At 59.7% G+C, this 15,186-nt stretch overlaps 1 protein-coding gene across 4 annotated transcripts in view; it reads left to right on the plus strand.

Annotated features, from left to right (window-relative positions):
* The window catches only part of MEF2D (myocyte enhancer factor 2D), a 126,888-nt gene continuing 111,702 nt past the window's right edge, over positions 1 to 15,186 (plus strand). For all 4 annotated transcript variants that reach the window (XR_008574383.1, XR_008574384.1, XM_054806495.1 and 1 more), the window contains exon 1: positions 1 to 139. The gene's annotated coding sequence lies outside the window, so the exon portion shown is untranslated. The remainder of the gene's footprint in view (positions 140 to 15,186) is intronic.

Raw genomic sequence — 15,186 nt, forward strand, 5'->3', positions numbered from 1 at the left:
CATTGGCTGCCCGCGCCGCCGCCCGCGCCCTGCGCCGCGCCGCGTCCTGACGCTGGGCTGGGCCGGCCCCGGCGATGGTCGCTCCCCGCCGGCTCCGCCGCAGCCCCGGGAGGCGGCTGGGCTCCGCGCCCCGCTAGAGGTGGGTCCCCGTCCTTCTCTCGCGCTTTTTTTTTTTTTTTTTAAACATTGGGGTTTGGTTTGGGTTTTTTTTTGTGTGTGTGTGTGTGTTTTTAATTGCTATTTTTTTAATAATTTTTTAATTTCTTTTTTTTTTTTTAAACCTCTTTTGAGATTCTGGCGTTACTTCCGAGAAACGGCGCCCCCGCCCCGGGCCGTGCCGCCCGCTTTTGGGAGGGCGAGGAGCTCCGTCTGTGTGTGTTTCGGGGGGGGCCCTCTGGTAGCCCCCCCCCCGCCCCAGGCTGCTTGGTGCCGCCCCGAGGCGGCGGGGATGGGCGGCGGAGCGCGGCCGGAGCGCGCAGCAGGCGGGGGCGGAGAGCACGTCCTTCCCCCCGCCACCCCCCTTCCCCCCGCCGCCGCTTCAAAACAAACCGTCACCAAAATGGTGCAGAGGTGAAGGAGGGAGAGGGAGGAAGGGGAAGAAGTGTCGCCTCGGCCTGGGCGCTGCGGGGGACAGGTGAGAGGGGCGGGATGGGGGGGGCACCCACACACGGGTGGGATGCGGGATGTGGGTGGGATGGGGGTGCGGGGGGCGATGGAAGGGGACGGGGCCCTCTGCCCGCTGGGTGCTGCTGATGGGGGGGGGGCGGCTGGCGCTGGGGGGTGCTCAGCCCACTCTGGGGCAGTGCCGGGGCGGGGGGGGGGGGCTGCGTCTCGGTGGGACCCCCACGGTGACAGTTCCCGAGCCCCGGCCGTGACAGCGCGGCAACCCCGGAGCTGGACCTGGAGCGGCCTCGCAAGGACCGAGGGAGAAGTGGGGCCCAGCAGCTTTTGGGGAGCGGTGCGTGGGGGGGATGCCCTCCCCGGTGGGGCATGGGGTGATGCTCGGGGTGCTGTGCCGGGATCCACCGGCGAAGGGGGCCGCCGGCGGGGCTCGGGGTGCCGGTGGGGGGGCTGTGCTTTGATTGGCAAGAGCAGCTTTCGGGAGAGCGGCGTAAATCGAGTCCTGGAGCTTCAATGACTTGGCCGGGTGCCGGCTCCGGAGCTGACAGCTGTGATTGTTTGTTCCTCCGGGCCGGTGGCGGCGGTGGGGGCTCAGCGCGGCGGCTGCCATTTGACAGCGACCGGAGCGAGGTGCCGTGGTGGGGGGCAAAACCCCCGGTACCCCGCTGCGGCCTCCCCCGGGACGTTGAGCGTTTCCTCGGCTTGGCGGTACGAGGCGGCGAGGGGTGAGCGATGCCAGGGGAGGGATGCGGTGGACGGGGCGTCCCGGCATCTGGGTGCCGTTTAGCATCTGTAGCGCCTGTTTGCCAGCAGCTTATCTCCTTCCCAACAGCTCGCCCCCTTGGCTTTGTTGTTGGCTTTTATTTTTTTATTTATTCCACGCACCCACCCCCCCCCTTGTGCACAAGAGCCATCGCACGCCCAGCGAGACACACGCGTGTGCGCGCACACAGCTTTTCCCTTCGCGCCCCGGGAGCCTCGTGGCACCCCACGGCTCTGCACGGCCACAAGCTGCAGCGTGTGTGTCCCCCCCCCCCTTCCTCATCCTCCCCGGCTCTCGGGAGCTGCCACGCATTTTTGGCCGTCGACGTCCCCCCCGGCCTGCAGGCAGGGGTCTGGGCAGGGGGGCAGACACCGGTAAGTGGAGCACAGCTACTGCGAATTCCCCCAGCGCCTCTTCGCAGGGCAGCGCTTCGCCAAACGGCCTCTGCCTGCCCCCCGCCCCCCTGCCCTGGGAAGGCCTGATCCTGCCCCTCCAAAGCCTCTTCTCCTGCAGCGCGCGTGGCCCCACGTGGATTTTTGGGCTGGTGTTGCTTCCACCGAGGTGGATGCTCTTAAACCACTGTCCCAGGACAGCCGGCCCGAAACCTCACTGCCGACGGGGACGGGGCTGCGCCGAACTCGGTGCGACGGGGACGCTGTGATGGCCGCGTCCCCTCACCCAGGCAAGGGGCTGCAGATTTTGGGGGTAGGTAAGGTTTATTCTGGATATTTTCTTTCCTTCCCCGGGCTGATGTGGTGCCAGTGGCCCCAGCCTGGGGAGTGCCGGTGCTGCCTGCGTCCCGTGGCAGCTGCCTGCCCTGCCCTCGGGATTGCTGCCCGTGGGCTCCTGAAGGTCACGGACCTCTGGACAGGCCTCACGGCTTCTCCTTTCCTTCCCCCCCCCACCTTGCCCTTCAGCCCCTGCAGTTGTCGTGGCTTTGCCAGGCTGAGGCATCCGCACTTGCGCTCGCCTCGGAGCAGGTGGCCGATGTCCCCGGAGCGGCGGGGGCCGCCGCTCGAGTTTCGCCGGTGCTGCCAGCGCGGTGGAAAAGCGCCGTCGCCTCCGCCGCAGCAGGGATTTAACGTGCTCGGTGTTGAAGGGGCGTTAGCTCCTGCGTCTGCTGGCTCCCCCCTCACCCTGGCCCAAACTGGCTCGGGGGCCTCCCCGTGCCGGGTGGTCGTGTTCCCGCATGTGCTCGGTCCTGCTGGGGGGCTCCGGGGACCTTGGGAAGTGTCGGCTTTGTCAGCGGGTGACCTTGGGCAAGTCCCTTCGCTTCCCCACGCTTCGGTGTTGCTCTCGGGAGTGGGGGGGGCTGGTGTTTAATGTGTTTAATCCCCCCCTTTCCTCGCTGGCTCCACTTGGGAAGTGCAACCGCGGAGCTGGAAAGGGCTGTTGCTATTTCATCCCGTCCCCGAGTGGGCAGGGTGGAGGCGCGGACGGTGCCGGAGTCGCCCCGGGTGGATTTTTCCCAGGCTGCCAAGTGAAACAAGTGGGGTCTGATTCTCATTTATCGCCGCAGCCCTTTACTGTGACTCTGGCAACGTAAAGGAGCCTAAATATGGTCATAAACCGCATCCACTTCGAGGTCCCTCCGTGCCGCCGGGGCAGCGTAACGGCGGCTTTGTGCGAAGGAGAACAAAGCCGAAAGTGTCGGACGAAAAGTACGGGAGCGGGACCCAGCTGCCGCGGTGCTGGCGTGTGCCGGGAGCCACCACCGGCAGCTGCCTGGCAGGGAGGTGTCGATGCTGGTGCGGGCCCCGGCTCGCAGAGGAAGGATAAAAGCGAGGGGTGGGGGGGCGATGCCGCCTGGCTCATCCCGAAGGACCGGGAAGGTTTTGGCCAGAAGGGGAGGGCTCGGTTATGGGCTCTGCCGCTGTCACCCCGGGCGAGTCATTTAAACCTAAAAAAAAAGCACCAACGGTGAGGGGCAGAATTTGCTTTTCCCTCTTTTTTTCCAAGCCAGAGTGTTTCCAGGGGTCAGGCCGGCCTCGCTCGGAGCGTGCCGGGAGGGCCCTGCCACGGGATGCTGCGTGACGTGTCCCCCCCGCTCCCTGCCACGACGGATTGCAGGGCCACGGCTGTTTTACGGCGGCTTCTTTGGGACCGGAGGGGAAAGGGGGAGAGGGATGCGTGTCGTTGGCATCGTCCCCGCTTAGCCGGACTGCTGCCGCCCCACCGGGTGCCCGTGGCAGCCCAGCGCTGGCGGAGATGGCGTGCAAAGCCGCGACGGTGCAAGCCGGCCCTAGCCAGTGCCCGAGGCTTGGGAAGTGAGCAGGCAGCATCCCGTTAAATCCCGTTAATACCCGGGAGCACGCACGGAGGTGGCCCGAGCGGGGCCGCGGTGAGCCGGCGTGGGCAGCGGCGGGGGCTGCCGTGTAGACGCCGTGCCGGACTTCCCCATCTGCAAGCAGAGCTAAAAATATCCCCTCTGCCTCGGCCCGTAGCCGTCCCATCTGTTCGGAGGGTGAGCTCCTCGGGCCAGGGACTCTTCCTTATTTTTATAGTTCTTTTGGCAGTTCCCAGAGGTTGAGCCGGCTGGAGTTCCGAGGTGACTCTATCGCGAATGACAGTCCTGCCCCCGGGAAGGTACGGCTCTGCCGCGGAGCCGGCCGCGGGGAGCAAAAAGCAAAGTGAGTCAGAGAGGGGCAGGGAGGAGGAGGAGGAGGAGGAGGAGGAAGGCGAGGGAGGGAGGGAGGGCAGGCGCAGAAACCCGCGGCCGTGCCGGGTGGCGCGGGGTGGGAGCCGGGTGCCCTCCCTGTGACTATGGGATGCATCAGCCCCTCGCCTCCCCGAGACGGTATTTATTCCTTTACCATCCGATGCGGGTTGGGGTTTTTTCTGTTGTTTTTTTTTTTTTAAATTTTATTTTTCTTTCCTTTTTTCCTCTAATTAGAGAAGCTTTCAATAAAAAGCTGAAATTTGTTAATCATTTTGTTTGATCAGAGCTTAGGCAGTGCCGGAAGACCTCTAGGTTTTTCCCTCTGCCTTGTTTGAGCAGCAGTTTGCTTTTGCTTTCAAGATGGATCTAGCCGTCTGCCTGCCAGCAGCTCTACCTCCACAGATCTGTCGCTTTTCATCTTGCACTCCAGTTCGGTTTGCTTGTGGTTTTTCTTTAATTTTTCCTTTTCCCTCGCTCCTGGTGTCTCCCTGCTGTAGCTCCCCACCGCTTGAAAAACGGACAAGAGCTTGCATCCTTTAAAAAAAGGTTAAAAAAAAAAAAAAGCGCACCCACGTGGAGCAAGGGCTTGTTAAATATGCGGGAAATCAATTCGGAGCGATTTATTTTGGGGGGGGGGCTGTACCCTTGCTCCCTCTTAAATGGTGGCTAAAAAGATGGGGGGAGCGGGGCCTCTGAGCTGCACGGGGAGAGGTTTTTTTTTTGGGGAAGCTTGGCCCGTTTTTGGGTGGTTTGCACTGAGGCCGGGGGGGATGCAGCGCCCCGATTCCCCTAGGTAGGTGTGGATGAGACGGGGTGCGTGCGATGGTGTCGGTGCTCCTCGCCGCTGGGGTCCGTGTCGCCTGGAGGGTGTCCGCTGGCGGTGAGATGCCGTTGAGCACCGGGATGCCGGAGCAGCTGCCGGGGCCCGTTCCCAATGCCGGGTGCTGCCGTGACACCCGATGGGGTTTTTAATGGCTTCGTGCCGCTCCAGTCCCCGTGGGAACGGGCAAGCAGTGCCGCTGCTCCCCGGCCTGCCAGAAGCGAAGCCCGAATCGGCAGGAGTGGTGCCGGGGCGGGCGCGTTGGCGCGCGCGCGCGCTGAGGACAAGCTGGTAGGGCAGGATGATGCCCGTGCTGGGATGTGTCAGGCTCTGGCCACCACCCAGGAGCCACCGCGATGTCCCATCCTGAAGCAGCCGGACCGGACCGCGGCCGCACGTTTTGCTCCACGCCGAGCAGGACACGTATTATTTCACAACGTGCAATTAGCCGTCGGTTTTCCTGGAGCCGGGACACAGCCGTGCCCGGTGGCTGTGCATGGAGGGGCTCAGCAGCACCCGCCTCCCCGACCCTCCTTGCTTTAATTGACCGGCGCTAATTGAAACCCAGAAGGGGGGAGCCGAGTCCTTGCCATCCGTGCTGACATCGCCCTGACGCCCGGGTCCTGCCGGCGCGAACGTCTCAAGGTCAAAGCCGTGCCGCGGTGTCTTTGGGCTGCTGCTGGGCACGAGCCGGCACGGGGTTGAAGCGTTCCCACCTCCTGTCTTGAGTCAGTGTTGTTTTGGGGTTGGAAAGGTGGTAATTAAATGACCTATTTCTGGGCAGGGAGGAAGAGGAGGAGGAGGAATCGTTTCTCTTTCCAGAACTTCAAACAGCTTCCAGCAAGCGTCCGGCGCAAACCCAAAACCGCTTCCAGGAGGAGGTGCCTCCGATCGCCCCCCAGGCGGGATGCTCGAGGAGCGGGTGCCGTGGGGAAGGGCGACCTCCCGCTGCAGCGCTGCTGCCGCATCGCCCTTTGTTTTTTTGGGAGCAGGCAGGGCAAAGCAGCAGCTCCTGAATTTTTAAAGTTTCTCTCTCTTTTTTTTTTTTTTTTTTTTTTTCTTTTCCCCCCCCAGCCCAAAAACATAGTAAAGAGATTCGGGAGGCAGTACCCACCCATGGGGCCGGGTCCCCCACCCGAGCCCACCCTGGGTCTGTGAAGGGGGTCACCTCTTTTAGGCTCATCTGGGAAGGCAGCAAATGGATTCCTCCTCCTCCTCCTCCTCCTCCTGCAGTAGGGGATATACTTTTCATTGCCTGCGAGGCCAGATCCTGCACCCAGCAGCAGGGTGCTGGAGGCTGTTGGCAGGGTGTTAGCTGCCCAGGAGGATGCAGTGGAGCTTGCAGGGTGGAAGGTGTTATTGATGGATATAAGCAGCGGTTATAAATAGCCCTGGTTGAAAGTTTTCATCTTCCTTTTTAAATGAAAGTGCCTTTTGGAACAATGTGACTTTTCTCCATCCTTTTGGAAAGCACCTTTTTTTTTTTTTTTTCTTATTTTTAAGATGAAACCTTTTTTTTTTTTTTTTTAAAGGAGAATTTTTTCCTTTCCAATTATTGGAAGACTTCAGGGAAAAATTGCTAGGCGCTACAGTAACAAATATCCAGGAACGCATCCCATGTCGTGCAGGTGGGGAAAATATGTGGGGTCAAATTGGTTTGGTTTGGTTTTCCTCAAAAAAGAAATTGAGAACGGAAAAATGTTCACGGCATCAGTGATGGTTTCCTATCAAAGTGGTCAAAATTTTTGGGGCTGAAAAAATGGGGTTTGCTTAAAACCTGCTGCATCAAGCTTAGAAAAAATAAAGAAGTTAAATAAATAAATTGGATGAAGGATTTCTGTTTAGTAAAAAACTGGCAACATTTCTGGGTTTCTGTCTGGAATTTTTCGGTTGTAAAACCTGAAATCCTCCCCCACCCCAAGCAGTAACCTTGAGACACGGTGCCATAGCAGGAATTTCCACTGACAGGGAAGAAAAAAAATTAAAAAAAATAAAAAATAAATGTGGTTGAGTTATTTTGACCAGCTAGACTTTTTTTTTTTTTTTTTTTTTCTCTCCTCACCAGCGCAGTCACCGAGCCCGTCCTGTCCCTCAGCCCCAGGCTGCGGTGGTCTGCGCCGAGAGCATCTTCTCCTGGGAGCAGATTAACCAGCACCGTGAGGGGCTGCGGGGCGGGGGGAACGGTCAGGATCGGGCTCCAGGTGCTGGTGTTCCTGGTGGCATCCACGGAAGAGGACTGCAAAAGCTCCGGGCTGCAAAGAAATTTTTTTTTTTTTTTTTACCAATCTTGAGGCGGTCCGGAGGCAGAGAGGGGCTGCGTGTTTGCGTAACCATAGGTGGGGTCTGAGCTGTCGTGCGTTGTCTGAATATCGTGATAAACGTCCCCGTGGAGCTGGTACCTGCAGGCTTCCCGCTGGCGTGCGAGCGAGCTTTCAGCTTTGGGAAGAACAACCCATCTCGCCTGAGCGCCGGCGGTTGGGGACCACGGCTGTCCCCGGCGTCTCCGGGCTCTGCGTCACCTCGTCCGGGAGGGGACCCTGGTACCGCGTGGCTGGACGAGGGGGTGGCAGGTTGGAGTGGCTGAAAAACCTGTGGCTTGTTAAAAAAAAAAAACCCCAAACCCCTGCCAGCCTGGCATCCTCTCCCCGGGGGGAATTTTGCCTTTTCAAATTCTGCCGAAGGGAACTTTGACTTTTGGCTCCGCCGTCGGGTGCGGAGCTCGGCCTGCGGAGCTCCAACCGGTTGAGGACTTGCTGGCAAAACCACGGGGCAAAGCAAAGCGTTTGCGTGTGGCACCAAGCGTCTCCTCGGGTGCTCCCAGCGCTGGGGCGGTCGTGGCGGTGGCAGGGAGTGGTTATCCCTGGGGATAAACCACGAGCTCCCCGGAGACGTGTCCCTGCCCTTAAGAAAACCTTGCGACAGCAGCAAATTTATTTCGATAGCTGGGAACAGGGGTGGAGGAGTTGGGTGAAGGCAGGGCTTGCTCAGACCTGGGCTCGGCGAGGTTTTACGTCTGGTGAGGAGCAGCGCTTGGGATGGCGCGGGCACGCCGGGCTTCCTCCGAGTGCGTGGAGGCTCCCAGGAAGGGCTTGGGGCTGCGGGGCCGGGGCGCAGCAGGAGCCGGGCTGCTCTCTCCGGCCTCTTCCCTTGGGCGATGCTTTGGACGAGCCGCTGGACATCTGGCGTCGCGTGGCTTATGAGGACTCGGTGCCCCGTCTCCCGGGTTTCAGGCGCAGGGATCAATCACGGATCCATCCCCAACCTTCCCTGACTCGGCACGGCCGTCCTTCCCACGCGCCAGCAACGAGCCGCCGGGAAAACTAGCACCTCTCGACTCGCTCGTTCAAAAATATCCCCGGCCCCGCACGGATGCCGCTGCCAAGATGGGGAACGGAGCCGGCGCTACCTCTTTGCAGAAATCTGTCGCCTCGCTCGGCGGTGGGGAGGTTGGGAGCCGCGTAGCGCCGAGCCCCATCGCTTTCTAAAATAGAAGCAGAACAAATGGTTGGAGCAGGATGCCGGTGGCGAAGGCAGCCAAGCCTCTTCCCGCGGCAGCTGGTGGCTGGTATGCTGCTTCTTGCTCCCTCCATCGCTCCTCTCCCCTGAGCTGGCGTTTTATTGCAGGGGGAAGAGGTGAGCATCTGGCTTTTGGGGTGGAGTTGGACGCGCCGGGGCTTTTTGGGGTTCAGTGTCGTCGCCCTTTGGTTTTTGGTATGGTTCAAGCTTTAATCGAGCCGTGGTGGGGGGAAAAGGGGTTTTGGTAGCGGCGCGGCGGCGATGTGCGCCGGTGCGAGATAAGGAGACGGGGAGTTGAGCGGCACCGCTTCGCGAAGGGACTTTGTCCCAAAACAATGACGTAGGGGCCGGGTTGAGCCTCGGGCACGGCGTGGCAGCGGGTGCCGACTCGGCGTGTCGGACGGGTGAGCGCGGGGCCGTCGTATCTTACCCCCCATCCCGTGGGAGGGCGGGGGGTCCTGGCAGGGCGAGGTCCCGGGTGCTCCCGGGGTCCCCGGGGTGTCGCGGGAGCCGCCTTCGGGCCGACCTCTCCCTCCTGCGACGGAGCGCGGCTGGGGCAAGGCTCACCGCGCCCGGCTGAGCCGCGGCACCTCGCTGCACCCTGCCAAGGGTCAGGTTCCTCGCCGCTCCGTTGCTCCCAGGGGTGGGGGGGACGAAACCGCCCGTCCTCGCTCCGGCCGGCCGCTGGCACGCGGGAGAGGAAACGGTGAGACGGGCTCTGGTCGCAAATCAAGAGAGTTTGGAAAAAACCTGCTAATTGCCCTCTGATCTTTGAGGTTTAAGGCCAGACGCGAGCGCGTGCTTTAGCAAGCAGAATTTCACGCCTGCCTTTGCGCCGGAGAAGGGTTGCTCCAGCTGGACGAGATGGAAGTGGGAAGGTCGGGAAGAGGCTTCCCGTAAGGGAAGATGTTCTTGCCTCGTCCTTTCCAGCGGAGAGGACCAGGCACCGCGAGCTCAGCATCCGCTCGGGTGACCTTCAGCGCCTTCTGCTCGGCGAGGGAGGAGGGCTGCTTTGCATGCCTTCGCCCTGCGATGCTACACATGTACGGAGTGAACGGGGTCTTTTTGTTATGCAAATGCAGCTTTGTTTTTAGCTTCTCAAAGATAAATACCTTCGAGGCTAAATATGGAGCTCGGGGCACTGCTAAAAGCAACCCCGATGGCTCAAGGGCTGCCGGGTCGGAGGCCAAGGCTGGCGGTTTGGGGACTGAAACAAAACGCTCTGAATTTTTTTTTTCCCCTGAGGTCATACAATTTTTTTTTTTTTTTTCCTTTTGCACCGAGGAGCGTTGCGAGCCCTGGCGTGGGGTCCCACGGCTGGTGTGCAGCACCCGCTGCCCCACGCCTGGATTTCCCACTTTTGCAGTGATGCGCTGTGATTTTTTTTTTTTTCCCCCGAAGCGTTTAATGGACTCGGGACACCCTTTTGTCCCAACAACACGCCGCCCTCCGAGGATCCCCACTTTAAACTGCCTTCCTGAGCTACGTCCAGGCACCGTGGCTCTGGCACGGGACCGACGGTGATTTCCACGTCCCCCCCCAACGATGCCGGCCACCCAAGTTTTGCCGTCGGGGTCTTTCTCACGCCTCGCAAAGAGAGAAGCCGGGGGATGCGGGCTGCACGGTCGGAGCAGCGCTGGACGCTGTGCCAGGTGCTGTGCACCGGACCGGAGCGCCCTTTTCTCACCTCCTCGCTTGCAGCCGTGCGCTGGAAGGGTGCGTGGGTGAGCGTGGCATGGGGTGAGGCGTCCCCCGGGGCTTTCTGGCTTCCTTTGGGACCCCGTGAGCCCGCTGGCAGCCCGTGTCCCTCGTGGTGGGGGTCACGGGCCATTGGGCTGTGTTTAGGCAGAGGTGTTTGTCTACGATCTTATTTTTATTTGTGCGTCTTTTGGAAATTTTTCGTCACGGCGGGTGCCGGTTCAGTGCCTGGTGATGGGGCGGGAAGGGGCGTGGGGAGGGGGGTGGAAACGCGGTTAAAAGTGGTTTGGCTTCTGCTCGTGCAATTTTCCTGTTCCTGCGCTGCAGGAGAGCTTGATGCTCCTGGGATTTTGGGGGGCGGGGGGGCTGAAGCCCTCGGGGCTTTGCCTCTGGTCCTCGTTCATCCCTCCTGTGGTGTCACGGGTCGCCTTCCAGTCTGAAAACTCGCTGCCACCAGTGCAGGGGCTCTTCGGGGCCGAGCCACAATGCTGTGATGCTAAAAGCACCCAGAGGTATCTCGTGGCCTTGCAAAAACACCGAGCAGGGGTGGGTTTTTCTCCCGTCGGGAACTGGAGAGGAGCTCAGGAATTCCCGTATCCCGATGGCGCCGGGATGCCGCTGGGATCTGATGTGGGCAGAGCAAGGTGGAAAGGAAAGGTGGTGAAAAATAAAAGTAAAAAAAAAAAAAAAAAAGGGCTGGGCAGCACTTTGGGAACTGCTGCTTTGCAGAGTTGGTTGGTTTTGCTGCCGGGTGGGTGCTGAACCGTGGTGGGCAGAGCTAAGGGCACCCCAAAATAGGGTGTTCCCGCCTGGGGCTACCTTGGGTGCTGCAAGGGCCACCTGGGAGTTTAGGACTTTGCATCCTCCAAAACCTCGCAGCAGGGTCTGGAGCATCCGTGCCCAAACAATGCCCAAGAGCAGGTACCCCATGTTGGGGACAGGAGCTGACCCCCGTCCCCCGCATCTCTTCCGCTGCGGGTCAGCTCTGCTCCTCCCGTGCCTGCTGATGAAGCCAAGGTGCCGCCTTGGTTGGTTGTTTCTTTCTTTCTTTTTTTTTTTTTTTTAATTCTTTTTTCCCTAAATACATTACCGGCGCAGCTCGTCCATATTTCAGCCTTCTTCTCCCTCCCGTTCTTGCGCTGAAGTCTATAATGCTGAAATTATAGCATCACCCTCGTTGCCGTGGCAACGTGCAGGGATGTATTTAAAAAAAAAAAAAAAGGACCAGAAGCCCTCCAAGGATTATGACTTCAGTGAGGGATCAGGCTGGAGGGGAATCTGGGTCATGGCTGGAGCAGGCTTTTCTTCCAGCCTGTCTTCGGTAATTCCCCTTACCGTGACCGGGGGGGGACGGGACATGGCAGGGCAGGGCAGAGCCGCCGTTAGCACCCATGGGTGCTCCCCGGGGTGGGTCCATCGGCCCCGCTCCCTGTATAGGAGGTTGCTTGGTGCCTGCGTGGACCCCAGGAAAGAGCATCCTCTGTCAGCTCGGTATTCCCACCCAAAATCCAGGCTCTTTGACCAAAAGTCTTTTCTATCACAAAGCGTGGGGTGCCTGCAGGAATGCCAGAGCCGCGCTCCCCGCCCCCCCCGGTTTGTGCATTGCAAGTTTTCTCTCTCATCCCCCAAAATAAACAGGACTTCTTTTTTTTTTTTCTTTCCCTAATTTTTTTTCTCTTCTTCTTTTTTTTTTTTTTTTTTTCCTCCCTTTTTCCACACCCCCAGAGCCGCTGTTGCTGGTGGCAGGGAGCCCAGACTCCGTAGGAACTCAGAAATGCTGCAGATCCAAGCCCCGGCTGCCCTCTTGGTTTCGCAATCCTTTTTTTGGGGGGGGGGGGGGGGGGAAGAGAGAGAGAAGGAATAAAATGGGAGGGGATTTTTTTTTTCTTTTTTTTTTCTCTTTATTAGAGATTTATAGACTTTCCCACCAGTAGGGACGAGGAGCTGGAGCCGAGTGGCTGATTTGCTACAGTAAGTTTCCAACGTTGCTCCTCTCCGGCCTCTGCGAAACCCTCCGCGGCCTCGCCTACGGTGGGTTGGTTTAATTTTTGGAAAACCATCGGCGATGCTGGCTGGGGAGGGGGGGGTGGCGGCAGCGCTGCTCGGTGTGCCGGCACCTCCCACGGTAGCGGCGGTGGGTTAGGTGATGCTAATGGGCGGGAAAAATCAGCTCAGGTGGGGTTTTTTGGAGCTGTTAAAGCCTTTTTTTTTTTTTTTTTTTGTTTCTACCTGTTTTTCGGTTGCGTGCGAACCCTTTGGCTTGGGCTTTCCCAGCGATGCCGCAACCGTCGCTCGCGGCTGCGGTCCCTCCGGCTTTGCCGGGCTCGGTGCTGCCGGGGCGCCTTCGCTGCCGTCTTCGTTCTCCTCTGCCGTTCGGCATCCCGGGCTTTGTGGTCCATTTATTTTTAGGTAATTGCAGCGTCCGGGCTCTGAAGCGGCCGGTCGGTAAGGCGCAGTCGGACAAGGGAGGTTTTTTATTCGCGAGTGTGTTTGAAGCAGCTGGTTTTTTACGGGCGAGAGCCGCCGGCGAGCTCCTCGTGCCGGCGTGGAAGGATCCGGCCCGTGCCGTGGCCGGCTCCTGGCCCCACCGATGCCTCGTTACCTGCACCCAGTGCCGTGCGTGGGGCAGGGTGCGAGGATTCGGCTCCCCGGCCCCGCTCCGCACCCTTGAGCAGGATCTGGCCCTCCACCAGCGCTCCCGTCGTGGTGCGGAGGGGGGGGAAGAAATCCTCCCTCCTAGAGCTGTGCCTGGATGGGATCTGAGCCCTGGCAGCTCTGGTCCGACCGTCCAGTGATTAACGGGATTAAATTGGTGCTCCTAGTGAGGGTTTTTTTTTTTTTTAATTTTGCATCTGGTTTTCTCAAGACTTTTTAAGCGAGGGGTGGGGGGGCCGCCTTGCGTTGAGATCTGATTAGATAAGGGAGAGCTGCCTGTGAACAAAATTCCTACCGGATAATTATTTATACCTCCGCGTGCGTCACTAGTAAACATCTGGATCCGCTCCAAACATCTTCATTTGATTTGTTTTGTAGTCTCTCGACAGGGATGTTTGTCACATCCCCTCCCCACCTCCTTTTCGTCGCGTGGCTTTGGACGACTCGGCTGAAATTAGGGGTGGGCTTCGAGGTGCCCGTGCGATGAGCCCGGCGCTGCCCGCGAACGCGCTGCCCGCTCAGTGCCAGCCTCCTTTACCCGTTCGCCCCCCCCCCCCCCCAGGGCGTTACCGGTCTTGGAGCTGGTTTAGCAAATTCCCAGCTCCTGGATTCCCGTGATGGGGCGTGAATCGCGTTACCCTTTCTTGGGAAGAGAAAGTTTCTGGTGTTTGTGGTTGAAGGAAAAATACGAGTGGCCAAAAAAACCTCAAAAAGCAACCCCAGATGTGTTGCTTTCTATTTTAAAACAGAGTCGTTTGATTTGGGGGCGACCCAGACTCCTGACCTTTTGAAGCGCGTGAGGCTGGCAGTCACGCCGAGCGCTTCGAGGCCAGGGCTTGACTTCTCGCTCTGTTTGTGTAGAGCCAAGAAATTAATATTAATAACTTTCCCTGAATGAGAGTTGAGTACCTGCTTCCCCGGGGCTCCTTGGAAGGCTCCGGCTCGGGCGGATAACATCAACAGTCATTACGAATAGGACCGAGAGCATCGCTTGCCGCGCGCAGCTGGGATGCAGATGGGAAGGGACTGGTGTGGGAGGGGAGAGATGAAGGAAGCCTCTGGCTTGCTTTTAAAGCGCCTCGGGCAGGGCTTTCAGGCGCCACGAGCAATTCTTTTCTCGTGTTCCCCCATCCTTTTTGTAGCCCCGGTCCCTCTTTGCACAATTGCGGCGGAAAAACCATCCCGAGTTGCCGCCGGAGCTGGCGGTGGATGCCGGCTCCCTCCGCGTTGGCAGGGGCTGAAATCTGGGTCTCACCTCTGCCGGGCTCTCCAAAAAAAAAAAATAAAAAAAAAAATATAAAAGGGTTTCAGTGCTGCACCCTGCCTTAATCTCTTTAAACTGTATTTCGCTAATCCTTCATTAGGATCTCATTGTGAGCTTGTTATCCCGTTAGGGCTTAGAGCCGTGCGTGGCGGCATCGCCCACAGCGCCGGGGCAGGAAGGGGCTGTGTCGTCCCCGCCGGTGCCATGTGCTCCGCCAGGACGTGCCGGCAGCGCTGGGTTCCCCGGGTGAGGTGGGCTCTGCTCTGTGGGGATGGGGGGTGCTGCTGCTCCGTCCCGCTCCCACCGGTTTTGGCTGCTCGGAGAGGAGCGGGTGACAGCGGGAACGGGTGCTGGGCACCTGCGGTCCTGGTGGTTTTGGTGTGGACCGTGGGGACGTCGTTTCTCTTCCCCGCCGTCGCTGGATGTGCCCATCTGGGGGGGTCGGTGCTGGGGAGCGGGGCGCGATGTAAAGCAGAGCTGGTTTTTCTTTGCACCGAGGTCTTCCTCAGGAGCATTCCTGAGTGCCCCCGCTGCAGCTGACCTGGGTGCCGGGGTGAGGTTTTAGCCGGGATTTATCCGGCGAGCTCACAGGAGGTGACCCCGAGCGGGACGCCGGGAACCGGGCGAGCTTGGTGCGCGCTTAACCCCCTTCCCGCTGCCGCAGGGGCCTTAAAAAGGGCATCGGTTGGACCCGGCGTGCCGCGGGCGGATTCCTTCCCTTAGTGAGCGGCCGCTTTCCCGCTGGGAGCCTGGAGCTGGTGCCCTGCTGCTCCGTGCCGCCGGCTCCCCTGGCCTGTCCCGGCACAGCCGCGCTTCCCTTCGCAGCATCCTTCCCCCACGCGCGGGGACCTTGTTGGGGCAACCGGGTGATGGCAGCACCCAAGGGAGTCGGGATACCTGCAAGCCCCGTTTTCGGAAGCTGCTTTGGAGGAGGAGAACGGCTTCGCACGAATCTAAAGCCGGAGAGGCGGAAAGTCTGCGTCGCCAGATAATCGAGCGGGACTGAGCACGCTTGCCTTTGCAGGCTGCGATCTGCAAGACATCAGGAGATGGTCTGCAGAGTGATTGCAAAAAGCAAAACAAAAACCGCACACCCACACATTCCCACATGCGCAGGCAAACAAGGAAGCGAGCGTACGGGGGGGATGAGCGAGCAGCCGCCGTTGAGACTCGATTTGATTTGGTGGAAA

The sequence above is a fragment of the Grus americana genome, chromosome 29, assembly GCF_028858705.1.
Source record: "Grus americana isolate bGruAme1 chromosome 29, bGruAme1.mat, whole genome shotgun sequence".
Classification (NCBI taxonomy): Eukaryota; Metazoa; Chordata; class Aves; order Gruiformes; family Gruidae; genus Grus; species Grus americana.